Genomic DNA, 13,173 nt, shown 5'->3' with positions numbered 1-13,173 from the left:
GAGATATTCAGCCTATGTCAAAAGACAAATGATAGATAAGTTAGAGGCAAAGTCTATAAAAGATCACTTTATAGAATATCCTAAAAAATTAATAGGATATTACTTTTACTTTTTAGATGATCACAATGTGATTGTGAGTCGATATATCACATTCCTTAAAAAATAGTTTATTTAGGATGGTGGCAATGGGAGGTTGATTGAGCTTGAAAAAAAAATCTCTGAAGAGCAACGAGCTGTAGACCATATCGAACCAATTAATACTGAGCCAGTAGATGTTGTACCTCCTCCATTTTAGAAGTCTAGTAGGGTCTCCCATCCTCTTGAAAGATACTTGGATATGCTTACAGAGGATATAAAAAAAAATATTTCTCGTAGGAGATAAGGGTCATGGAGATGATCCCAGAACTTGTGACGAGGCGATATTTGACATCGACTCTTAGAAATGGTTGAATGCTATAAAGTCAAAAATTGACTCAATACACTCAAACAAAGTATGGACCTTAGTGGATCCCCCAGAAGGTATAGGACCCATTGGGTGTAAATGGATCTACAAAAAGAAAATATGTGCAAATGGTCAGATAGAGACCTATAAAGCTAAGGCTCATGACGAAAGATTATAGTCAGCGTGAAGGCATTGACTATCAGAATATCTTTTCATCTATAGCCATGTTTAAATCCATCCCATAATGCTTGCCATTGCAGCTTTTTATGATTATGAGATATGGCAGATAGACGTAAAAATTACATTTCTAAATGGATATCTTGAGGAAGATATCTATATGAAGAATCTTTAGATTTCACTTTCAGTGATGGAGATCACAAAGTCTGCAAGCTGCAAAGATCTATATATAGATTAAAGAAAGCTTCTCGGAGTTGGAACACTCATTTCAACGATGCGATCAAATTGTTTGATTTCATCAAGAATAAGGAAGAACCTTGAGTATACAAAAAGATCAGTGAAAGTGTTGTCATATTCTTCATATTGTATGTGGATGACATCCTCCTTATTAAAATGACATTCCTATACTGGTCTTGATCAAAAGTATTAGATTTGTGCCCTAGAAGCCAATTTTTGGCTGACACATTATGTAATTCTAGGGCCTAAACTTGTACTTATAATTTTTTTATTATCAATAAAGAGTTTTTGCATTCCAATCATGTTTGTGTCAATAATTTATCCTAAAAATTAACAAAGATAATTTTTGTATATTCTTAAAGAGTTAAAAATTTGAGACATATATTAATTAGTGGTTAATTTCTAAATACTTTCGATTAAAGGATCATCACGGAGGACAGTGATCAATCCATTTGAGATCGATGCACGATTCTCCTCCCATGTGGATAGATGAGTCTCGAATCAATGGTGTAGAGACACTGGAGTGAAGGTGCAGATGGTTGTTAGAGAACAACTTGCACTGAGCATGACCAACACGAAAACCATATGGATGTCTACTCACTTGTCAGTGGTCTTCTCGATGCTGCAGTGGTGTGAGTGGTCCTTTGACCTACGGTGCCATTGACTATTATCAGTGAGGCTACTGGGTTTGATTTCATGTTCTCTTGATCTCTAGCCATTCGGATTCTTGCTATGTATGTTGACTTCAGTAGGTTTAGATTCACTGTTTGGAGTAGGATGCACCTAGATGAAATCTATCGATCTTGATGGAAAAAGAGAAGTCCTATGCGATTTGTGCGACTGACTTCAAAAGATCTTTGGTCAAAGTAAATGTGTATACTGGAAAAGAGTTTTCACGAGATTCATAAATGAACTCGAATCGAGCCAATCTAGCATATGACTGATGATGGGATCTGACGAGTTCTCCATGACCTCCGTCAAGTCGGAACTCACGATAGAAGGACTGAATCATACGATAACTACACCTAAGAGTTCGTACTTTTATGCTACTAAGTTGCCACTATATACTGTTAGGTATCACTGGTAGATTGTGAGACTCATTGAACGTCATCTTGATGATCGATGGCCTTCGAAGGGTAGAATTGAAAATATTCCAATCCATCGAAAAGAGTTTTGATGATATTGTGATGGAGATCATAATATATCTCACTACCAGATAGAATGAAACCTATGGGGTTACACATTAAGGGATTTAATCTCGAATTTGCCAATTGGACTTATGAAGTTTCAATTGGATTAGGGTTTATTAAAATCCTATTAGGTTTATGAGAACCATGCTAGCATATGGTTAAACCTAATTCTTCTCGAGACTTCGATTTGATCAAGTCCATAGCCTTGAACCTCACCTAAATCCATTTGGATTTAATTAGATGCTTAATTATGAGTCTAAGAGAATTTGATTAAGTCAATTAGTTGGCATAATTATCCTAACATTATCTCTTCTTTATCTCCTAATTATTTCTAGTATATATGTGGAATAAATGGAAGAAAGGGTGGCGTCTACTTTTATTTTTGGCATGAAATGGGTGCCAAATTCTAGGATATCATAGAGGGGCTCGCCCTCTCTTATGTGGCATGGCGTGGAGGAGAGAGAGTGGGGCCACACCCCCTCTTATTTGGCTAGAAATCCCTTTATGGGGTGCCAAAGCCAAGAGTTAGTGCCCCAACTACCTGACATATTTTAGATGAGCACCTCTTATACATGCTTAAAGGGGCCGATCATATACCATTTATATCTGATTTTAATTGAAATAAATCAGATTAAAAAGGTAGAGGATTCTTATGAGATAAAGATCTACCTTTTTAAGATAATTGGATTCCTATTATGTGTCAGAGTAATGCCTATATAAAGGGTATGCCTCTAAGATTTCTAGGTAATTGAGTTTTGATGAAAAATCTCTCTCTCCCTTCTCCATGCCTCCTCTCCTCCCTCTCTTTTCTTCCACACCCAAGAGTTAGGCATCCCCTTTTTTCACATGTCAAGAGGTCTGCTTTGTCTTCAAGAGTGAAGATCGAGAAGAAGAAGAAAAAGACTGTTGATTAAGGAGTTGATCCTATAGTACAGATCAAGATATTGATCAAAGTACTCAAGGCTAAGATTTCTTTTGAAAAAAAAAGTCTTTTATGAAGAGAAATCAGATCAAGATTGATTCTGATGGATACCTATAGAGGTTGGATGCATGTGCGGCTTGAGCATCTACGAATCCGTGATCATCAGAAGTGGTGAACATCTACCCACACCAAGATAAAGAGATCTGATCTGATATTTATTTCTAAATTCTAAATTATATATATGTATTTTCTTTTGATCTTGGGTAGGATTAGATTTGATCTATTGTATGTGGGGATTAAAAGATTTAATCCGTTTATTTTTTGTTGTATTTTTTAAAAATTTTAAAATCTACACATGCTGCCTATCCGATTTTCTAACAGTGGTATCAGAGCCATAAATATTTGAAAACACATATGATCTAGTTTCTAAATTAGATCTAAAAGTTTTAATGATTTAAAATCAATTTTGTACTGATATAAGATTGTCCTGGTATAGGATTTACTCTCTATATTGTAAAGGTTGTCCTAACACAAGATTGATCGATTTTGAAAACTATTTTTAAAATAATTAAATTCAATATTTTAGATCTAAAAATTAGCATATGTGATATATTTAATTTGAGTTTAGATATAAAATTAGAATGATTAAAAATTCACATCAAAGTGATATAAGGTTGTCCTGATATAGGGTTTATCACCTATATTGTAAAGGTTGTCCTAGTTTGATGTGAATCAATTTTTGAAAAGATATTTTTAAAATATTTTAATTATTATTTTAGATCTAATTTTATATATATTTAATATGTGTAAGTTTAGTTTTAGATCTAAAATTTGATGTATATGTGATATATTTTTATTTAGATCTGAAACTACATATATTTGATATATGAAACTAGGTTTAGATCTGAAATAATTTCAAGATCCTAAGTCACTAATTGTATGCAATGAAATATAATCTAAAAAATTATTTTTAGTTCTGAAATTATGTTGTTGCATGTGGGTATGGGATGAACAAATTAGATCTAAGTGATCAAACTATAATTAGGATCTAATTGATTAGATTAGACTAGAATCCATTTTCGATTTTGAGCAGTTGATTGAACCTAATCGATGGATGATTAGGATTAGATCAAAAGGGCTCAAAGTCAAGTTTAGTTGTAGTTGGTCGCATCAATTCATATTTTAATATGAATTGATTGACTCAAGATCAAATTTGGCTCAGTGGTTCAGACTCGTTTTAATAGGTTAATCTAATCAATTCTAATCGATCAATTTGGTGTCTAAGGCAAGTATTTCAATGATTGTTATTTAATTAATTTTGTTGTCTGATTTGATCAATTTTGATTGGTGTCTAAGGAAAGCAATAGGGGGACTCCCACGCATCTTAACTTACCTGATCATATTGGGAGATTCAGTTTCGTGTTAGGTTACTTGTTGACTCGAGTTCATCCATGCCGACTAGGATGGTTAGAAATATTGATGTGTTGACCTAATTTAATCAGTCAGATGTCAGATCTATTGATTTAAAAAAGATTTAAATCTAAATCTTCTAATTAAATATTAAGTCTAAAGGTCTTCCTTCATTGTAGAGATGTGGGTGCCTTCCTAGCGTTGATCGTTCTCGACTGGTTATAGTGGTTCGATTGCATCAGGAAGGTACAATCACTCTATTGACATATGTTGTCCCAAGGTAGAGATGGGGTTGAGCCCAATAACTATAGGTGAGGATCCCAATGATGGCTTTGCACCTGCTGGTGAATGATGGGTCTGACTTAACTAAGAAATGTATCAATAACTGTTAGGTGAGGCCACAGGACTTAGAGACCAAGCCCACTGCATCTTGCTTAGTGAAGTAATAGACAAAGTGTTGTCCACTCATTGGTCTGTACTCACTAATAACTGTAAGATGAGGTGTGTATAGGTTAATGAAACCACAGTACCCACTTGAAATCGATCACATATAGATTTCTGTTTCTCCACCCGAAGAGTGTAGGAGATTTGAAGAAACAGTAGGAGCCTTTGTTTGTTTTTAAAGTCTCTAAAATAAATAATTTTTATAAGTATAAAATCTAACTAGAAACTATTCTCTCTTCAGATAACTATGTCGAGTTCAAATTTTTGAGTCCAAATTCTCGATACAAATAGGTTGACCAGTATAAATTATCAAGATTGGCTTCGAGATCTGAGAATTATTCTTAATTTCGAAAAGCTTACCCATGTCCTTGATCAGAAAGTGCCTATGTTACCTGCTCGTCTATCCACTGATCAACGAGCTGCACTTGAGAAATGGATGGATGAAGATAACAAGACAAAGTGCTATATCTTAGCATCCATGTCCAATGATCTTCAGCAATAGTATGAAGACATGAGGACTGCCAGAAAGATGCTGGTTCACCTGCAAGAGTTGTATGGTGAACAGAATCGCACAGCTCGCTTTGAGATCTATCGAAGACTTTTCAGAGCAAAGATGCGTGATGGGTAGTCTGTCAATGATCATTATTTGACAATGATCAAAGATATAGAGGAGCTTTAGAAGCTCGAAATGAACATAGACAAGGAACTACAGGTGGATCTGATCTTTCAGTCTCTTCCTGATTCATAAGGGCAGTTCATCATGAACTACCATATGAATAAGATCGATGCTACTTTGCCGGAGTTATTGAATATGCTGGTGAGTGCAGAGGGTACCTTGAAAAGTTTAAAGAGCACAGTTCTAGCTATGGAGCGGGCTTCCTTCAAAAGGAAGTCTTCTTTTAAGTAGAAAAAAAAATCCGTGAAGAAGCAGAAGAATGAGGTCAAGCCCAAGAAGTAGGTTCCTAAGAAGGCCAACGATAAGGAAAAGTATTTCCATTGCAATGTCGAAGGCCACTGGAGAAGAAACTATCCGGCCTACCTGGCAACTGTCAAAAGCAGAAAGAAGGATGGGCCTTCTGAAGGTATGTCTAAAATTCTCATGATCGAAACTAATCTAACGGTTTCCTCTTCTTCTAGTTGGGTTCTTGATTCTGGTTCGAGTACTCATTTGTACACTTCAATGCAGGAATGTGTAGAAGTTAGGGGGCTGAGGGAAGGCGAGATCACTCTCCGAGTCAGCAATGGAGTAAGGGTTGCTACTGTGGCCGTCAGAACCTACCCACTGTGACTACCATTAGAATTTAGTTTGTTTTTGAAAGACTGTTCTTATGTACCTATAGCCAGTAAAAATTTGATTTTTATCTTTGTACTGGCACAGGATAATTATAATTTTCATTTCAATAAAGACATGTATTCTATTTATTTTGAAAATAAACTTGTAACACGTGCTTTCTTGATTGACAGTCTTTACCATTTGTACATCGATGCAAGTGTAAATATTAATGAGCAAATAATGAATACCATAGGGTCTAAGAGACCTAGAGATAGGATTAGCCATAAGTATCTATGATACCTTAGGCTAGGCCATATTAAAAAGGACAGACTCAACAAACTGACGAAAGATGATTTTTTTGAACTATTGACTTTCGAGTCTTATCCAGTCTGTGAATCGTATTTTCAAGAAAAAATAGCCAAGCTATCCTTTGTGGGACAAGGAGAAAGGGCCACTGAGATATTAGCCTTGGTACACACTGATGTGTGTGGTCTATTCGATGTATAAGTCAGGGGTGGCTATATCTACTTCATAACATTTATCGATGATTTTTCATGGTATGGGTTTGTGTATTTGATGCATCGAAAGTCTGAAGCTTTTAAAAAGTTCATAGAGTTCAAACATGAAGTAGAAAAATAGATTGAAAACCCATAAAAGTTCTTCGATCAGATCGAGGGATCTTTTACTCTTTAGACATGGCATTCATCTCTCCAAGAAGATGTGCCCTAACCACCTGAGGAGATCCAGCATATAAGCAAGATTCCTTATGCTTCGGCAATAGGGAGCCTCATGTATGTCATGTAATGTACACGCCCTGATATAGCATTTGTCGTAAGTGTCATGAGTAGATATCAAGTGAATCCAGGTGAAAAATACTGGATTGCTGTTAAAAATATTCTTAAGTACTTAAGAAGGACTAAAGATTTGATGTTGGTCTTTGAAGGAGCATCGGAGCTGAAAGTTGAGGGATACACCGATTCAGACTTTATGACTGATGTTGATGATAGAAAGTCTACAGCGGGCTGTATCTTTCTGTGTAATGGTGGTGCGGTTAGCTGAAAAGTTTCAAGCAGTCGATCATTACAGATTTGATCATGAAAGCCGAGTACATCACTACTTCTAAAGCTGCTGAGAAAGCCTTTTGGTTCAAGAAGTTCATTGCGGAGCTGGGTGTGATGCCATCAGATGTCATTGCACTACACTGTGACAATAATGACGCTATAGCCCTCGTTAAGGAGCCAAGATCTCACCAGAAGTCCAAGCACATAGAGTGGCGGTTTCACATCATACGCAAATATGTGGAGAAGAAGATCATCGAGGTGCAGAGAGTCGACTCCACACTGAATGTGGTGGATCCGCTGACCAAGCCTCTCAGCCAGTAGAAAATCGAAGCTTATCTTGAGAAGATGGGTCTTAGAAATATGGCTAATTGACTTTAGGTCAAGTGAAAGTTTGTTGGATTTGTGTCCTAGAAGTCAATTTTTGGCTGACACATTATATAATTCTAGGGCCTAAACTTGTACTTGTAATCTTTTTATTATCAATAAAGAGCTTTTTCATTCCAATCATGTTTGTCTCTATAATTTATCTTAAAAATTAACAAAGATGATTTTTGTATATTCTTAAAGAGTTAAAAATTTATGACATACATTAATTAGTGGTTAATTTCTAAATGCACCTGATCAAAGGATCATCACGGAGGATAGTGATCAATCTATTTAAGATCAGTGCACGATTCACATCCCTTGTAGGCAGATGAGTCTCAGATCTGCAGTGTAGAAATACTGATGTTGAAAAATATATCTCAAAGCCAATCGTTAGACGATTGTGCTCATCTTGTAAACTGTATATAAATTTTAATTAATAAAAGTTATTTCATATTTTCATTACAAATTCATCATCTTTGAACTTCTGTGTTGTAATGAAGTCCTTAGGACTATATATATTAATCGACAAAGGAGGATTTATTGTTAAGTCCTTAAAATTATTCGCGACCAAATGATACGCTATTACTAGGATGATAGCAATATCAAGTGTAGGTCATTGTGTACCATATGAGTTGATTGTCCTCTTAACCAAGGAGTGTAGAGATACTATTATGGCATGCAGATGGAATGTAAGAGTACATTCGCATCGAACGTGATCATGTGTCGAGCACTCTGCTGTTAAGAGTAGCTTATGAAGGGTATGGATATAAGTGTCCCTCTGACCTGAGACTATCACGGTGACTTGTAAGCAACTCACTGTACATTAATATCGAACTATCTGAGTTTCTAACTTAGTGATGGAAAGATACTAGATGCAGTCAAGTACTTATCAAGTCGGTGTGTGAGTGAAGATAGAATTGACTCCTTTGAATTGGTAGAAGATATGCATCAGTGTATTTCAATTTAGCAAAACCTTGATCAGGATAATCCATGAGATAGATTTGAAAGGTTAAAATATAATTTGGTCGACTTAATTAGGGTTGACAGTTAATCCCTAAGTCACCTTGAGCATTTGGGTCGAAGGGATGAATTATACGGTAACCATACATCAGTAGGTTCTAGAAGGTTGTTTTGCAATACTTCGACCTATTCAATCGTCGGGTCATCATTGCTAGATGGTTACATTGATTGATATAGAAAGTTAGTCCTATGCTACTGGCTTAAGGTTCAAATCTATAGGGTCATATGTATTAGAAGATTTGGTCAGATCTGATGGCTGAAGAGTCCAATTGGATTGTGACTCTGGTGAAGAGTCCTACTTAAACTAGGACTTTGTGAGAGAGAGTCCCACTGAGACTGAAACTCTATCATTTATGGAGAATTAATTAGTAATTAGATTACTAATTGACTCAATTTGATTGAGTAAAGAGCTTTGGAATAAGTCTAATTGAATTAGAATCAGTTCGACTTAGATTGGGATTGATGTGATCAAACCTGATTACAAGAAAAATTTGATCCTGATTCGATCAGAGTTTGGACTCGATTAATTTCTAATTAGATTAGAAATTTGATAAAATATTTAGATTCTTAATTAGATTAGGTTTATTTCTATCAATGGTTTCAATCCAAATTTGATTTGGATTAGAATTGAATTAGAAATGAAGAGTCCAAGTCAAACAAGACTCTATCCTTATCTTTTGTGCCACACTAGATCCATGTCAATTTCTCCATGCCTAATTGAATTTGGATTGTAATTTTTGGTGTCATGAGAGAGAATCTAATAAGGATGGTCAGCTATAGCTGATGAGTCATAATATTATCTCTTGCCTAATTCGAATGCGATTCGAATTAGAGAGAAGATGCAGACTAGAAAAGAGATTTTTCATATATGGTATATTGTTAGAGCCATATTATTTTTTTTCTTATTTTTATTGAGGAATCCTTTGGCATGTGAGACTTTAGATTTCTTTTCCACATCTTAATAATTTTTTTAGAATTTTTGGAGATGCCAAAAAAGGGTTTTGGTGTTGATTATGGCATCCTTTCTTGAAAAATCCTAATTCCTAGTCTATAAAAAGGAGACCCCTCTCTTGGATGTCCCATGATCAATTTTTTTATAGATTTTTTATTTCTAGAGCATTTTCTCTTCCTCTTCTCTTTCTTCTCCAGATCTTCTATCACTTTAGAGTATCCAAGGTGCTTGTAGAAGAAGAAAAAGGTCAGCTATCAAAATTGTTTGCAGACTAGCATCTCCAAGCCCTTGATCTGCGCCAATCTTTGCATGGATTTTTTTATAGAGGCCAGATGACTTCATGTGGCTATGAGCAATCTGTAGAATACTCTTTCCAACCATTGGATCAAAGGAGATTAAGATCAAAATTTGTTTGATAACGATCTCTAACTTATTTTGATTCCTATGGTAGATCTAATAGTTAGATCTAGAATTTCAGCATCGATGAGATTGATGTGATTTTTATTTTTAGATCTAAAGTATATATTTTTTATATCAAAGATCCTGATATGATAGTATAAGATTAGATCTTATATATGTAATTAAGATTAAATTATTTAATTTATTATTTTTGCTACATAAAATTTTTTAATTACATGTACTGCACTATCAAAAATTTTTTTCAATTGGTATCAGAGCCATGGTTATTTTGATATGAATTAATATGACTTTAGATCTTATTTTTATTATTATATCTGATTATTTATGATTTAGATTAGATCTAAATTATTTTATTTTTAGATCTTATTATTATTTACTTAGATTAGATATTTTGAGTAGCAAAGTACTCGGATTGGGTAATCACCAGGCCGTCCGATCATAGGAGCAAGTAAGATTTCATGACCCTCCCCTACCATTCAATGGGATGCTCTTTATGGTGTGTAGGGGTGCTACTGTGAGGTTCCATGAAGAAGAAAGTAAAAAGAGAAAATTTACTTTCTTGTAAAATCCTAGATCTTAAAACCCTAGGTATTGTTGTATGTGTTGCAAGTTACGAAGATAGTTAGTTACATCTAATCTTGTTTAGTCAAAATTATTTTGATCTAAAATTATAAAAAAATTAGATTTGATCCAAAAAAATTTATGACTTTATATAAAAAGTTTATATGAAAAATTATTTTTGAAACCTTAAACATGTTGATGCAAAACTTAATTGAGAATTAAGTATCAAGCTGATTGGATCTAGAATTATAATTCAGATCTAATGACATTGCATAAAATATGGAGCATGGGTTAGCTTAAATCAAATCCTTCTCTCTAATTGGATTAGACTTAAAGTTAGAATTAAAGAATTGATTGACCATATAGAGAAATTAATTAAGTCTAACCAAATGTTGAATTAGATTAATCAGAATTTCTCTAGTACAATAGTTGTAGAAGGTCAAGTATGACTTTGATTAGACCAAATGGGCCTTGATTGTGGCTCAATGATTGAACCTGAATCATTAGGTTGGTCAAATCGAAACTAGTTAACCAATTAATGTCTAAGGTAAGTTTGGCATTTCGATCGGTGGTTTTTAATTGGGAGCAGCTTAACTGGATATTTTGATGGTGTCTAAGGCAAGCTTAGCAGACCCTCCCACCGATCTCACTTACCTGGCCAATTTGGTGATCTAGATTTTAATTAGATTGCTAAGTGATTCGAGTTAGTCCATGCCATTAAGGTTGATCAGTGTGACTGATCTAGGTGCCAGTTCAATCAGCATGACCTAACCCGATTCAGTGACTTGATGAAGTCAGTGGTAGGATTATGGTCTATTGATTGATCTTTTTTTCTCTTCTCTCTTCTCTAAATCGATTAAATTTCTTAAATTCTTAGGTCCTTAAAATGAGCTGGTTATGGTGATAACTAGATCATAGCCTCCCATTAAGGTGAGTGATAATGGGTCCATTATTTCTGATTGACATTGCAAGTGCCATCCGTCTGATGTTCTCTCTGAATGATGGAATTATCATTCATCATATGATGATTCTGATGAACTATCTGATGATGGTTGGGTTGATCAAGTCATCCTCGGGCCTGATCACTCATTAGGTAGAATCACTGAGTAGGTTCATGTTAATGGTTTGACCTAACCGAAACTTTTAGTGAAAATAAAATCTGGGGCTAAATTAAATACTAGAAGTTATTTAGAGAAATAATTGGTTAAGAACCTATCCATAGGTGCATATGGCTTGATCGAGCCATCCTCGGGCCTATATGTAGTTTGTGAGGATTCTAGTACCAGCTAAGAAATTAAGATAATTTTTTGAATTAAAGATAGAGGCTACCAATTCGTATAAAATAGTGAAAAGACCTTTAGACTAAAATCCAAATTTTTAGGATTAATAAATTCATATACTAATTAGGTTTAATATTCTTCCTTGTATGTGCAGATATGGCCTCAAACTTATCACTCTGATCACTGTTGGATAGTGAGAAGCTTACCAGACCGAATTTTGATAATTGGTGTCAAAAATTAAAAATTATCCTAGAGCACGAGTGGATCCTTTATGTAATAACAGATCTGACACCTGAGGAGCATGCTCCTAACACCCGAGGAGTGGTCTGAGACACTTATTTGAAGTGGCTCAATGATCGCACCATGGTTTGTTGCATCATGCAGGCCTCCATGAACGATGAGTTTAGTCGAAAGTTGGAAGAAGTTCAGCCAGAGAAAATGCTTCAAGTGTTGAGGAATTTCTTTGGTACTCCTGACGACGTTGAGCGGCACAAGATTAGTTGCACTATTTTTAATGTTCAGATAAGAGAGGGTGCATCTGTTACCGATCATGTATTGTACATGATTGAGCAGATTAAAAAATTGAGCAAACTCGGCTTCCCTTTGCATGAACAGCAGGGGAAAGATGCGATCCTGAACTCTCTTCCCAAGTCCTACCTATGTTTCTTAGTTATTTCAGAATGATGAAGTCTGTAGTCAACTACCACGGTCTGTTGGGGTTGCTACAGACTTTTAAGAAAGATTACTAGCTTCACAAGGAGACAGCGAATCTAGTGGGAGAATCTTCTTCGGATAGTCATCGTCCTTTTAAGAAAGAAGAAAAAGAAGAAGAATAAGAAGGTGCCTGAGGCTGCGAGTCAGTCCCAGAAATTCAAGTTCAAGGTTGATCAAAGTCAGGCAGAGTACTTCTTTTGCAAGAAGCAGGGTCACTGGAAGAGAAATTATCCTCAGTATATCGCTTTCCTTGATTCGAACAGGCCAAAGAAGAAGAAGCAATCAGTTACTGGACAAGGTACTTATATGATAACACCTTGTAACTTCTCTCTTATAGATACAATGACCTGGGTATTAGATACTGGAAGCCCTATTCATATTTGTAATTCGTTGCAGGATCTTTAGGTCACTAGGAGATTTGGAGAAGATGAGAGATTCCTGAATGTTGGAGATGGAAGATCAGTTCCAGTTCTAGCTTTAGAAATCATCAAGCTTGTATTCGAATCTCAGTATATTGTTCTCAATGAGTGTCATTACTATCCTAGTTTTCTTTTAAATATTATTTCTGCAGGCCCTTTGTGTTGGAAAAGGTGCAGGGTTTCATGCATGAATTTTAAAATAATTTTGAAATATAATGCAGCAGAATATGTAAATTAAATAATTTAATATACAAATGCATGTAATCAGATTACTAAACCTTATAA

This window comes from Elaeis guineensis, chromosome 6 (assembly GCF_000442705.2).
Source record: "Elaeis guineensis isolate ETL-2024a chromosome 6, EG11, whole genome shotgun sequence".
Classification (NCBI taxonomy): domain Eukaryota; kingdom Viridiplantae; phylum Streptophyta; class Magnoliopsida; order Arecales; family Arecaceae; genus Elaeis; species Elaeis guineensis.
Note: the sequence above shows the minus strand (reverse complement) of the source record.